The following is a 15331-nucleotide window of genomic DNA, read 5'->3' as shown; positions in this document are numbered from 1 at the left end:
TGTTATAACCCTAAACTCTTCCTGAGCCATAACTCTTTTATGGAGAGCTCGGTTTGCTTTTCCGAAAAAAGGGTAAAATGATCGAAATTGCAAGCTCTACGCATTCGTGTCCACTACCTAGCTTGATTGTATATCATGTGGCTTCTATTTAAGAAATTAAGAAAATTTCTTAAGGTAGTTACCCAAGGTTGATGCTTGAGGTTGATATGTTTGGCTAGAAATGGAAAAAAAAATTTTACTCTCCTTGCCCTTGAGTGTTATGTTCGTGAAAGTTCGAAGTAGTTTGTTGTTTTACACATACCTACGTATGTTTACTCTTACTTGAGATGCTAGTCTCCCCGGCAGCGGCGCCAAATGTTTGGCTCTTTCCTACTGCTTTCGTAGGAAGAGTTGGATATTCTATGTTTGCAGGGTTCCGAGGCTTTTTGTCACTTACAGATATATTGGGATTGTTGGTTGTAGTATATGAGTAGCTTAGGACCTCGAGTCGTGTTCCGGTGAGAGACGTAGGCTTAAGTGTGGTAAGCAAACAAAGTGCATGCATGTGTAAAAGGAACGTAAATCATCCTTGTTGTGGTAATGAAGGCTTTCACCTTCATTGGGGGTTGTAGGGTTTAGGAGGGAGTTTGAGGGTTAGAAGGAGGTTCCAGGGTTCAGAAGGAGGTTCCAGGGTTTAGACAGGGTTTAGGAGGAGTTCCAAAATTTAGAAGGAGGTTCCAGGGTTCAGAAGGAGGTTCCAGGGTTCAGAAAGAGTTCCAGGGTTTAGAAGGAGTCCAGGGTTAGAAGGAGGATCCAAGGTTCAGAGTAGAGTACATGGTGGAGAGCTCGTCTCCCTCGTAGATCATGGAGTCTAAGGGTTGAGGAACCAAGGATTTAGGGGAGCATAGGAGTGGGAGAGGAAGAAGGTGTAAGAGCATGGGGGAAAGAAGAGAGAGGAGGGAGGAGGAGGAGAGAGGAGGAGCAGGAGGAGGGAGGAGGAGGAGGAGGAGGGAGGAGGAGGAGCAGGAGAAAGGAGGAGGAGGGAGGAGGAGAGGGAGAGGGTGGGTTGCAAGGTTGGAGGAGAGGGGAGGAGGAGTTGCAAGGTTAGGACATGCTTTTGGACGTGCAGTGCAAGGAAGCATGGACACTTGAGACAAATGCTTGGAATACCAAAGTAGACTCAACACAATGCCCCAAAGAGTGTGGGCTTCATTCCATTATAGGGTATTTATACAAGTTGGAGAGCTTCTCTCTCTGCATGTAACACAAAGTCATATCACAAAGTTGTAACACAAAGTTGTATCACAAAGTTGTAACACAAAGTTGTAACACATTCTCTCTCTACATGTAGAAGTTGTAACACATTCTCTCTCTACATGTAGAAGTTGTAACACAAAGTTGTTACACAAAGCTGTAACACATTCTCTCTCTACATGTAGAAGTTGTAACACAAAGTTGTTACACAAAATTGTAACTAGAAGTTGTAACACAAAGTTGTATCACCTTCCCTTTCTTCATAAGTTCATGTTGGCACAGAGTCAACACTATCGTATGGTCGATGGCCTATTTTAGGACCGACCCCCAGTCGACCGTTTTGGGCAGACTGGGTCGATCACCCAATTGAGCCTAACCGAGTATGATTGGTGGCTATAGAAGAGCAAGCCCATTTCATCACTGGCTACAGCAACCTTGATTCCTTAGCATCCAGCCTCCGTCTTTTACTGTTTCCAGCACGCCATCGAAGCTTCTTTCACAGGATTGCATGGTTGGGAGGCAGCGCCATCTATTGTATCAGTTCTACAGTAATCAAATTTTTGATTCTCCATACTATCTTGTTTTCTCTCTTGCATACAAGATCCTGTTATCTGTTGAGCACAGACGTTGTATTATTTTCTTACGGCTACTTCCGCACCGATTTGATATATCAGGGCATTGACCGATGCTATAGTGGTTCCCGGTCGACCATTGCTATTTTACTATCTCGCCATCGACGTGGTGAAACTACCCCTCTGGCCGTAGGCATAATCGTTTCCCCCCACCATCACATTACTACATCGCACCACCCATCATTGTGAAATCCCACCGTCCAGTGTTGTCTGCGTACTATGCCGTCATTGCTATACTATCCCATCGAGTCATTTTCTCACCGACCAGTGTCATACCGTATCCCTATGTCCGTGGGGATTTTGAGTCAATTATAGATTCCAAAATTCACAAATTGGAAATTGCAGAATTGCACGTGCAACATGGCAGGGTGGAGGGCTACCATGCATCGCCCCAGTCAATCAAGTGTTGGTCGAAGAGTTGCCTAATGACTTGGAGGAAATGGACCCTGATCATGGGCCTCATGATTATTACCCTTATGAGGAGGGAAGTGGAGAGTTAGCCCACCACCTACCGCCAAAGGATCAACAAGTCCCCGTATTCCAGGCTACCCCCGTAAACACAAGGGCAAGAGATCTGAATTCAATGGCTCGGAGCCCCCGCTCCAATGTTATACCTGCCAAGGTCCCCATAGAGCAAATGAATGCCCTTATCGAGGCACTTCGAACCCGCCGGTGTCCTATTTCAAATGCCAAGGTCCACACTTCTTGAAGGACTGTCCATACAGGGATCGTATGCCCACCACCCCAACTGCAACCAACCCTGCTCCCTTGTGCATAGGATGTGGCACAGAGCATCTATTCTAGGACTGTCCCACGAGAAGACCATTCACCCCACCAAAGAGTACCAGCCTCAATCTGCTTAGCAATGAACAAGGCCATGTGGCACTACAAGTCATTACACGGATGCAGGCTAAGGCACTAGGCAAGGCCATGAAGAAGCCTTCTACTTATGATGGTGATGTTTTCTTTAAGTTACCAGCTAAGGCACTAGGCAAGGCCAACTACAACCAACCCTGCTCCCTTGTGCACAGGATGTGGTACGGAGCATCTATTCTAGGACTGTCCCACGAGAAGACCATTCACCCCACCAAAGAGCACCAGCCTCAATCTGCTTAGCATCGAACAAGGCCATGTGGCACTACAAGTCATTACACGAATGCAGGCTAAGGCACTAGGCAAGGCCATGAAGAAGCCTTCTACTTATGATGGAGAGGCATCTTCATCGACTTGGCATTGGGCCGAAAAAGTAAGTTCACTTGTAGGTGGACATTGAGGGGGGGTGTTAGATATCAATGCTCCACTCTCATGTAACTATGCGGGAACCAGCTAACTCTACTTGTAAGCCCCCCATATGAGGAGAAGGCATTTGAGTAGCTCGGTTATCCGGTAGGTCCTAGTTTGGACACCAGATGGGGGCCATGTATGGCCTGATGGCTGAACGGCTTCAGATAGAGTTGGCACACCGCCAACTAGGCTACATGCAAGTGCGGGAAGGCATCCCTTGACTGACTGCACTGAGGGTAGATGGAGCATTTCCCGGGGCAACCCACTCTCGGGTTGCGGGGCTCATTTGGAGCCTCAGATGATCCCGGATGGCTCTGGGCCGAACGGTGACCAGTTCAATTGTATGGTCGGTGGCCCCCAGTTGACCGTTTTGGGTGGACTGGGTCGGTCACCCAATTGAGCTTAAGAGCAAGTCTGTGAAGCCCATTTCATCACTGGCTACAGCAACCTTGATTCCTTAGCATCCAGCTTTTTATATCTATGGAATGTGGTAGAAGGCTTTTTATACTCTTTTAGATACATAGATGATCTTAACTTTTGCAATAATAAGTTTATTATGAGGTGCCTTGATCCATCTCGAGATAGATAACCCAATAACCCCTAGTGGATCTATCCTCTTAATGTCATTTCCTTAAAACCAACTTCAAATTTCATTGGGTTTGCTACTCAAGATACTATTTTTCTCAATACTACTTTCATATTACAAAAACCTTTTAGTGGAAATTGTATATCCTCAATTGCATGGAAGAAATACAATCTTCATGTCCCCAATGGTGTTTTTATTGATCTTCATAGCAATAGACCCAAGAACAACTGTTATAAGCTATGTTTATCTCAAGTCATCCCCATCATATATGCTATACCCAACCATGAGGTGGCTTGGCTGGATTTGACTAAACTCATAAAACGATTTGGTGACAATGGGTTTCTGCAACAACGTAAGATTGAAAGTCTAATTACTAAATTCATAGATGAGAATCACTTTCCTGGTTGTCGAATCAATGATTATTCCCTACTATCACTTCTTGGTGGGGGGCAGGATACCATATGATGGGTGTAAGGGTACACACACACACACACACACACTTACTATCCCTTCCTCCATTGGTTTGGTCACTTGCTCATTAGATCTCCCCCCGACAACCCCCCCCTAAGCCCCTCTTTCAATTTCTCTCCCTAGTATTTCCCTCTTTTCACCCACTCTCCATTCATTTCCCTGGCATTTCCCTTCTTAAATGTTCCCTTTTCCCCTTATTTCCCCTTTATTGTCTTACTCTATTTATTACTTTTTACCCTTTTCCTACTTTTTCTACTTTTCACCTTTTTTCCTAGTCATCTTTATTTTCCTAATTTCTCAATTCTCCCTAATTATTTCCTATTTTTCCTGATTATTTCCTAGTTTCTCCGCCTATTCTCTATTTTGTTCTAAGTTGCTAGTTTCCTCTTTAATTTTCTCCTAAGTTCTCAATTTTTCCTCTTAAATTTTCTCCGAGTTTCTTCTAATTTGTTATTCTCTGTCTTGTTCTTATTTTTCTCAATTACTTTTTCTCTTAATTTTTTATTATTATGATTTACTTTTCTTCCTTTCCCCTATTTACTCAATTTATTCTCTACTCCTATAGTTTTTTCTTAATTGATTTTATTACTTTCACTTATTTTTATTATCCTTCATTTTTTCCATTCTTTCTCATTTTCTCATGGTTCTTATTATCCTTCATACTTTCTAAACTTGTCTCTCCCTAGTTTTTCCTTTTCTTCTTAAATTTTAATGATCTCAATTTTTTCTATCAGCCATTTTTTCCAAACCTTTTTTATATTTATTTCTCTTCTTCATCCCCTAATTTGATTTCCTTTCTAAATTCCTCTATTTTTCCATTATTACTTTTCCTTTCTTAGTTTTTTCCTTACGTCCTTATATTTTCCTTATATTTATTCTTAATTTCCTTTTTTCCTTTCTTATTTTGTGCCACTTAATCTCTTCCTTTCATTTAAATATATAAAACAAGAGAATACACTATTTTTTAGTATTTTCTTATATTTTCCAAATTAAAAATTTCCCAATCTAATTTATTGACTCTATTTAAATTTTTGACATTTCTTACTTTCTACCATTTTCCCTATCTCGCTTTATTGATTTATTTTTGCCCTATCATTAATAAATCCCCCTCCCCATGTTTACTACTGACCCGCCATTCTTTATGACCTTTTCCTTGCACATTTTCCCAACCCCTAGCCTCCCCATCCCTCTATATTCCCCTGCGCCCCGATTCCCCGACTACCCAACCCCCTATCTATTTAAATGGCTGATCTCCTTCTTTCCTACCTAGTGTACCCACCTCCAAAACTTGTCACCTCTACCGCGGTCTCTAGCCCTGGCTACCCTACCTGCGTAGTACATACTCTTCATAGCTCCTCGTTGTTGGTGCCTGCTTGAGCTGCCTAAACATGTGTGGTCTTCTGCCCCTTCCACAGTCTTCATGACTACTATTTTGATGGACTAACTGCGTAAAGGCTAAAGCTCTCTCTCTCTCTGCACTCCACTTCATCTTACGAGCTCGGTTCTTCAACTCAACTCTCTGCCTCGGCATACCCATCAATTGCCTCGGTCCTCAACTCTCTCAGGTCCTTTTTTCCATGCTTTAATTACAACCCCCCTTCATTTCTTTTCGTTCTTTCAATTCTTCCCCCCTTACATTTTCTCTCTTTTAATTTCCCCCTTCTCTTTAAATTTAGGTTTTTAACCCCCCCCCTCGTGTGTGTAAAGACTCTCTCTCCCTCTCCCTCTCATTCATCTATTTTTTCCCTTTATTTCCTTGTCTAAATTCTTCAATTATTAATAAAGACCCCATTCCTCTCTCCTCCTATACCCCTTCACTTCTCCCTCTTTTCATCATCTCACACAAGCAAAATCCCCCTTGCTTAGTTTGTCTTTTTACCTTTCCCTCCCTTGTTAGAATGTATCCTCCTCCCCCACTTTGTTTTTAATTGTTAGTTCCCAAGATTTTGTTTAAAAACCTCTCGTATATATTTCTCCCACCTACCCCTTCTATTCATTACCCTTTTTTCATTCAAGTTTTTTCCCTCTACCCTAGACCCTTTCTTCTTAACTTTCCCCCTTTTTTTTCTCCCCCTTCTTCCCCCACTTTCCTATAAGTCCCTTACAATAGATTACCCTCCTAAATTAACCCTTTTGTCACACTACAAATTTTTTACATTGAGCATGTTAAGTATATGGCAAAGCTTCATTTTATTGTGACCCCGATAACAAGGGAGGTGACACCTATCTTCCCAACCTAAGTTAAGCTGGTTCTTATCATGTTTGCTTGTTGGATGGTGACAGGTAGGTAGACCCCCTCTTCAATAAAAGTGATGCTTGCCAGGACTTATCTAAGCTCAACTTCTATACAGTTTCCACAAAGTCATTTCTACAAAAGGGCCCAGTGCTAGTTTCTTATATATATCAGGGATTCACCGACTCATACAAACTTTTTCGTCAATGCAATTAGTCCTATTTCATTGTCTCTAGCTTTACTCTTTTGTCTTTTCACTATGCAAAGAGGTGTTGTAAAATCTTACACACACACACACACACTTTTTTTTTTTTTGGTAATTCGAGTAGCTTATATTACAAAGTCTGGTAATACAAAAAGTCTCTCCAGAAGCAGAGAGTCTCCATCAAAAGCAAGAGTAAACTATCTCCAAGCAAGTCCTGTCCAGGTCACCATCCTTACAGGCATCATAAATAGATTTCCTTAAGGAGGCTCTGAAGAACTCATAGGGCTGAGTGAACTATTGTTGCAAATATGCCAGATTATGTGCAGTCCAAAAAGTCCAAAGAGCCCAGTATCGAACCCAATGAAGGAGAAGGGAGTAAGATCGTATTGGAGTGGGACATCTGCCAAAAATCCAAAAAAGTCTCCCAAAGATGGTATTTGGGAAACAAAGGCATAACATCTGAGAAATCCTCTGGATCAAAATCCTAGAGCATGGGCAAGACCATACAAGATGTGGTACTATCTCTGCTAGCACTGAACATCTAAGACAGGAGGCCATGGCTGAAGCAATCTTCCGTTTGACAAGAGTAACACCTACAGTCAAAGTACCTGTGATGCATCTCCAGAGGAAAAGTCTCTATTTCAGAGGAAGCTTAATTTTCCATAAGGCATGCATAGTCCTGGTCCACCAAGCAAATGGTTTTTGCCTATGCCACATATTATTAGCATAGTTGTGTATCCAAGGCCTTGGCTGCAATAGCCTATAAGTAATAATGGATGTGAGTTTAATAAAGGCACAGGACGAATTTTCAGCCCAACAGGAGACAATGACCAATCAGCCAACCTATCACCTTGTGAAAGAGGAGGACCAAGTAGAAAAGGTTGTAACATCTCCCTTATCTTTCACCAAATAGGCCTATGATGCATGCCTAATCCATATGTTGCCATAGCTTGGAGAAAAGTAAGGATGTACCCCTAATCATCCACCACATCATGTATCTGCCTGATATCCATTTTGCTCAAATTTTAGGCCTTAATAGGCTCCTGACATGCAAGTGGAGTGTCAAAAATAGCACTCCAATATAAACTTTGCTGAATGAAGAGAGGCCCTTGGATTGGGGGGGGGATTCAATGCAAGAAAGAACCTACTTCCAAGCAAGGATCAGAGCAGTAGCAAAAGGACACCCTGGAATCTTCCCCATAAACTTGCCAAGGAGTACGTCCCATATGTCCACATCCCATTTACCATAAGCAGGTGTCATCATAGTCCTAGACATGTAAGCAAACATTTGGGTCCATGGCTGTTCCTACTGTGAGAAGGTCAACAATAGTGACATTTTACAAGACAAGGCATGTAGGTGCAAGTTGAGCACATTCAATCCACCACTCTTCCGAGGAGAACATACATATTCCATTTTTAGTAATCGGAGAGCCTTCCTAGAGGACTTGGTTTTTCAAAGCAACTCCATTGCCTGTGACATGTATGTTGATATCTCCTGAGAAGTCCAATGCAACAAAGGCAAAAAGAATTGAGCATAGGCCATGACAATAGATTGCACTATTCTGAGATGAACATGAAGTGGCCAAGTGGCTATTTTCCAATAGTACGACTTATCATAAAGTTTGTCAAACACCCATTGAAGTTGTTGCTTCTTGGTAACCATCCATCCGATAGGATATATCCTAGATGTCTGACCACTGCATGAGAATCCAATATCTCACCTGGCCAAAGAATTGCATGCCAATCAGTTTGTTTAAGGGCTATCAATTTTGATTTCTCAAAATTGACATGTAGACCTGCTGCCATTCCATACAAAGATAAAGAATCCATGAGAAGTTGTAGCTCTTGTTGAGTGTTGTGCAGCATGAAAAAGAGTCATCTACATATGCCTGTGCCATAAAAGTTTTTGTCCTGGTAGCTGCAATCCTTGCAATCTCCCCTCAGTAGTAAGATGATCCAAATAGAGGAGCAGAGGATGGGTGGCAATGGCATAAAGTAAAGAACTAAGGGGACATCCCTGTCTGACCAATCTACCCAAATTCCATGGCTGAGATAAATGATTACCCAAAATGCATTGAGTAGACGAATCAATGTACAGCCACAATAAATTACATGTACTACCTTGGGCCCAAAACCCATCCGTGTCATTGTCTGTGCAATAAAATCCCATTGAACAGTATCAAAAGCTTTTGCTATATCCACCTGTAGAATGAAGATTCAACCAAAAAGCGACCTTCACAACTAAAGTGTTGACTAGGATTTAAAAAAGAAAGAGACTTTGACCGTCTGGCTTTCAGCCTCTTCCTCCTTGACTTTTTGATTATTTGCATTAGCTTTTTTCCTCATATAGAACCCATGAGGTAGTTCCTTTTCCCAAGGAGAGGTCTCACACAACAAATTTAAGAGGAACTTTAGGAGGATCAAAGCTAAGCTTCTCAGTGACATTCCCTGTAGAGTTTGTTTCCATGTAGCTAGGAGCATGTGTAGCAAAGATGGGAGTTCCTCTTCTTGGAGATGGGGCATTGAAGAAAGGTTTAACATGGGCTGCCAACAGCCTGAGTATAGGGAACTTGGGCAGTAGGACAGTAAACTAAGGTAAAAAAGAAGTTGTGGCATCCGATGAGATCACAGGCTATCTGGTGTATCTGGATTGCTCGTAACAACTTTTTGCTAATTGATGGGATAGGAACAAAAGTGCCTCCACAAGGCAATCGAGCTTTACAATGAAGCTCAAGCTCAACGTGGAGATTGCCCTCACCTATTTGGAAGACTCACATACCATTGTTGTAAAGATGCCTATTGAAGTTGACCGGATCATCTCAGCAAAAGAGATCTCCCAAAGTTTTCTTTCTGATTCACAAAGTGGCCGCTTTACTCAATCTACTATCTAGCAAGACCTATGCATCCATATGGGTTTTAGCTTATAATTATGCATTTACCTACACTGTAGTTATACCACTGTAGTTATACCATATTGGAATCATTAGCTCAAGACATGCCAGTAAAGATCACTCAGCATAACCATAATTTTTTTGACTGTGTTGTGTTGTTTACGTTGCATAAATCTTAAACTTTTAGTTGCCTTTAGTAAGATGAGGCATGCAAACCTTAAAAGCATGCCCTTCTATGACCCCAAATAATACCAGGTTCAACAAGATAAAACTACAGATTGTTACATTCAAGTAATAAATGTATTGCTTCATACAAATAGTTGATGGCCCCTTCCACAATTATGAGATGATAAGGTTAAATCCAAACCAAGGCTTCTGATAGAATAATGGAAAAGCTCTCTATCCACCGCTCTACACTTGGCTATCTAGTGTTTAACATGGGCACAAATCTGGTGTAGTCCTCGGTCCCCTAGGGGCCTCTCCAATCCCTAGGCAAATGGGTTCTCAAAGGGGATCTCACAAAAATGGATAATTTCATATATGATGGGTGAACATGTGCAACTCAAATTGTCTTTATATATCCCATATGAAAGATAGCCTTGGCAAACTTATATGGTTACAAGTTAAGTACCAAAAATATTAGATTTTACAAACCATCCATTGTACATAATTGTCATTTCATATTATACAAAACAACACTATTAAACAATAGTAAGCAAAATCCTTTTTAAATGTTAAACAACACAATTGAACAATAGCTTCCAATTGATTGAAACAATGAAATGAGTAAAATTTTGTATTAATCTATTTTAAAAAATGGCAGAATAAAAGCATCCTATTGATTGTAATAGCTTAAATTCTAAAAGTTCAATTTCAAATGCTAGCCTCTTGTATGCTTCAGTTGGAATGAAATCAAGATGCTATTTGTTAAGCCCTAAAGATTTGATACAATACATTTGAGACTTGATAACTCTACAGGGAATGACTATATTTTTCATATTAAACAGTAACTGGCCATTAAGACCTAAAGAGGCACAAACAAACTTCCTTTCATCAATCTCAAGGTTTGTGAAGGCTTTGCTCAACAACTCCAAGTGATTACTAATAAGTAGTAATCTATGTTTTGCACTCACCCATGCACTCTTCCTGCTTATTTCTAAGGGGGTTTCTAACACTACATACATTACTAAGATTTGGCACTGGAGAGAAGATTGGAGTGATGTTCGTAGGGACCTATGAAGAGCACCCAATGCCTATGAAAATAAGCTGCCAGACAACAAGGTCAGGAATAAAAAATTGAAAGGTAGGCAGGGAAGGTGCACCAAAGCTTCCCTCAATGTGTTAATATGAAGCATTAGGGGAGAATTGGGGAATCCAAAGGGCCCCCAATTAGTGTTTCCTAATTTCAAGGGGTTAGTGAGGGATTTGAGATCTACAATGGGAGTGCTCCTTTTTGTGGGGCAATGCCATGTTGAGGTGGAGGGTGGGCAGTAGACCTGGAAACATCCCCTATTGGCTACTCCTCTTACATCAAGCACCACTCAAACCATCCCCCTCCTCCCATGTGCAAAATTTTCTCCCCTCAGCTTGTTATAGGCCTGCCCCCTCGTCTTCTCTGGTCCAGCAGCTCCATTCTCCCTCCATTTTTCACATGTGGGAACTCATTTGGCAACTGCTCCGCCCCCTCCTGTTCTAGTTCACTATCTTCCTTCCTCTCCAATAGCACCTCCTACAATGAGCCTACAACACAATTCCCTCTGCTCTAGTCCAACACTTTCTCTCTCCATTCCTAGCTACACCATCTCCTGCAATAGTTGCTCATCCCCCTCTACTCTTTCTCCCTCCATTCCTAGCTACAACACCTCCTGCTTCATCTCTTCTTTCCCCTATGCTCTTTCTCCCTCCATTCCTAGCTACAACACCTCCTGGAGCTGCTCTCCCCCTTCAATTGCACCCTCTATACCTGCCCCCCACTCTCTCTCTCTCTCCCTCCATTGGAGCTATTTTCTCCCTCCAAGCTGCACTTTCATGTCCATTCTTTATGTTGTGACATCTCTACAAGCATGATGAGGCCATACACATCCTTTGTGTCTAATCTCCCCTTGTGATGGTAGAGGAAGCTGCTAGGACAATAGAAATCTTGCAATTTTCTATGAGCAAGTAAATTGAAGAGAGAAATTGCTTGTAGAGGAAGAAGGAGAGACGTATTCTCAAGAAGGAAGAAAAGAAGGAGATTGCATTAACCACGTATTTACAATGTTCATATAGAGCACAAACAACCTCAAGCGGCTACACCAAGCTGTTGGTAAGCTGAAAGGAAAGGAAAGAGTGGACACAAACTCAGAATACTTGCATTATGGAATGAAGAAGAGTGAGGTCCTTAAGTAGGCACCTCATACACGCTCACTGATGACTTCAGAGCTCCACAATCATTTCCTCAATCTGCTCCTAGATTCTCTCAATCATCCTATGTGGCTCTCCACCACCTAACTGTGCTTGTGGGCACCTAACTGTGCCTTTAACACTCACACATAGAAACATAAGGTGCCTGAGGCATACACCTTGAGATATCCCATCAAACCCCCCCTCAAGGGAATGCCTCAGGCTATGTCAAGGATACATCTAGTCTCATAGTTTCTCATGCCATCTCATGGTGGTCAAGGATAAATCTATGGCTAGGTTCTCATGCTAGCAAGGGTTCCCATGGGTGTAAGGTAAACAAAAGGGATACAAAAAGACCTTCCAATGGTTATCTTCCCTGCATGTACATGCACACAATGTCTGTAGGAGGTACTATGGAGCAAAACATACACATGGCCTACATCATAAGGTGACCAGAGGTGTTTACAAAACACACAAAAAACACAATAGTTAATTTCATTCATTTTGGAGGACTATCCAGGCTAAGTACTTTGACATAAAAAGAGAGATCTGGAGCATACATAGAGATGATTTAAAATGCATAATCTTCAAAGGATGCCTCATCTTGTGGAGGCTCATCAACTGAAAGTAGATTTGCATTTTTTGTCTTTGCTTTGCCTCTGCAAAACTTCTCATTATGTTGTTCTTGCCACAGTGCTTGCATGGATTAATTTTGAAGCAGTCCTTTGAAAGGTGATTTGTCTTTCCACAGTGATTGCAAGGGGTATAGTTGCCCTTCTAGACTTTTACAGCATAAACAATGTCATTGCCTTTCCTGAGCTCCATATGCCTTTCTTCTTCTTGGAGAGCAGAGATAATACCTTCAAGATTAGGATTAGGAAGATTTTTCAAAGTGGTAACTACGTGATCATATTCTTCAGGCATACTTTTAAGTAACACTGCCATAGCATCATCTGGAGTAATAGGGGAGTCGATAGAAGCTAATTGAGTCATAAGACTCCGCATATAGTTGACATGAGCTGCTAAAGTAGTACCACTAGCCATCTTCAATTCAAAGAAAGAGATTTTAAGTGATAGTTTAGAGATGTGAGAGCTAGCACCAAAAATCATGTCAAGCTTCTGCCAAGCTTCTGAAGGAGACTCCAGGTCAGAGATATGGTGAATATAATCATCTCCTAAAGCAAGAGCAATGATACCATATGCTTTTTCTTCTCTAGCTAGATCCCTTGCCGGTCGTGTCGGAGTTGAGGATTCTCCAGCATTGGAGGCCGTAGAAGAAGTGGTAGGAGTAGGTTTGACAAGTCCCCATAAGTTCTCCCTCATCAATGCAAATTTCACCTTCATCTGCCATGTGTGGAAGCCCTTTCCATTGAACTTCTCTAGATTCAATAGGGTAGCCATGAGAGGGTCTAACCCAGATATTGGGCAGTGTCTATCTCTCTTACAAGGCAAAAAATAACTGAAAGAGTTCCAAAATATGAGCACTTGATGTAGCAAAGACTAGTGACCAATATTTAATCAATGATGCTTCTTCTTACATGCTTCATAGAAGTGGCTAAAATGAATACTTTCCAATCAAAACCAGGTCTAGCAATTCAAAACAAAACTGAAGCGACACTTGTATTGAAGTTATTGAAAGTTTCAAAAAACCAGAAATGCTAGAGGAGCATTTTATGTAGCATCATCTTCAAAAACTTGTCCAAAACTGTCAAAACTAAAAGGCTGAACTTGGAGGGCTTGTAGCTCACTCTTCAAAGCAAGGAAAAGAGGGCTTTTTAAAGCAAAAGAAAGCTCATATACCAAAGAGGGTCCAGCACAGAGGTTGGACGAAATGGTGCGCACTTTTGCCCGAGGGAGTTGCTACAGGCTGAACCTGAGTTTTGACGATTTCTCCCTCGTTACTAAACCAAATGAGCTGAAAAATGGCTCAAAATCTTTGTCTTGAGGTCGCCCATCTACTCCTAAGAGGGCTCAGGCAATGGCAGAGTAGGCAGGGAGTATTGAGCAATAGAAGAAATTCGCTATTTGGAGAATGGCAGCCAACAGAAACGTTTTTTTTCTCAATTGCTTGTAGGTGGAAGTTTGCCCATACTAGAGGAGTTTCCAGCTCAGAGGGTTTGGGCAATGGTCATTTGTAGGCAGAGAACCAAGCTTTCAAAGATTTTTGGAAGAAGGAGAAAAATGGAGAAGAAGATGATGATGATGTGGCAAAAATGGGCTCAAGGGGGATCAAAGGGCTCTGATACCATGTTGGTAAGCTAAAAGGAAAGGAAAGAGTGGACACAAACTCAGAATACTTGCATTATGGAATGAAGAAGAGTGAGGTCCTTAAGTAGGCACCTCATACATGCTCACTGACATCACTGATGACTTCAGAGCTCCACAATCATCTCCTCAATTTGCTCCTAGATTCTCTCAATCATCCTATGTGGCTCTCCACCACCTAACTGTGCTTGTGGGCACCTAACTGTGCCTTTAGCACTCACACATAGAAACATAAGGTGTGCCTGAGGCATACACCTTGAGATATCCCATCACAAGCTACAATATGTATTGCAATGTTCACAATCATTTATTGAATGGAGATCTAATATAATTTAAGCAGTTAATCCCCCCCCTTAACTCCAAAATTGAATTTTAAGTTGTTGCAAGAGTGGTAATGCTGATTTGATCACAATAGGACCAATGTGGAGGAGCAGGTAACACTTTGGTATGGACATCTATGATCATCTATTGTGATAGGACATACATGCTTTGGAGATTACGTTCTTTGACATGATGCTTTAGGAAGTGGTATTTAAGATCCATATGGTTGAGCCCATGAACAATATTCTGCTTGTTCATGTCGACGAGAGAATGATAGTTCATATGGCCTAGTCACCGATGCCATAAACCTATAGGTGAATTTGCCACAGTGGCCATGGAGGCCTGAACAGTCGATCAACGAACACCAAATGAAGAAAGACCATTCGCATGGGGGCATTGGAATTGTCTAGCAGGATTGGGGCTTAGGGATCCAACAATATTGCAATCAGCAAGAAATTCAACAATATAGTTCTGACAGGTGAGCACAGACACTAATAAGAGATTCTTCTTTTGGAAAGAAGGTAGACTTCAAGAAGGTGAACCTTATTGGAATTCAAAATATGCACCAACAAAGAACCGGAGGCAACATAATCAAGTTGACTATTGTCGTTGAGGTAGATGGAATGGGTTGAATGAATTATTTAAGTGTAAGAAACCACAAACAGTGAGGAAACATGTATCTTGACACACTGGTATCGAAAGACCATGTCGAGCGGTGCTCATTAGATACAATTAAAGAATTATGGGAAGTGTAACATAACCATAAGAGAATTAAACTCGTTTATTGATTGACACTTACATATGCTTGTTGGAATGAAGGTAAAATTA

This window comes from Dipteris shenzhenensis, chromosome 10 (genome assembly GCF_047967505.1).
Source record: "Dipteris shenzhenensis isolate YYH24624 ecotype China chromosome 10, Dip_SZ_1.0, whole genome shotgun sequence".
In the NCBI taxonomy this organism is placed as follows: Eukaryota; Viridiplantae; Streptophyta; class Polypodiopsida; order Gleicheniales; family Dipteridaceae; genus Dipteris; species Dipteris shenzhenensis.
Note: the sequence above shows the minus strand (reverse complement) of the source record.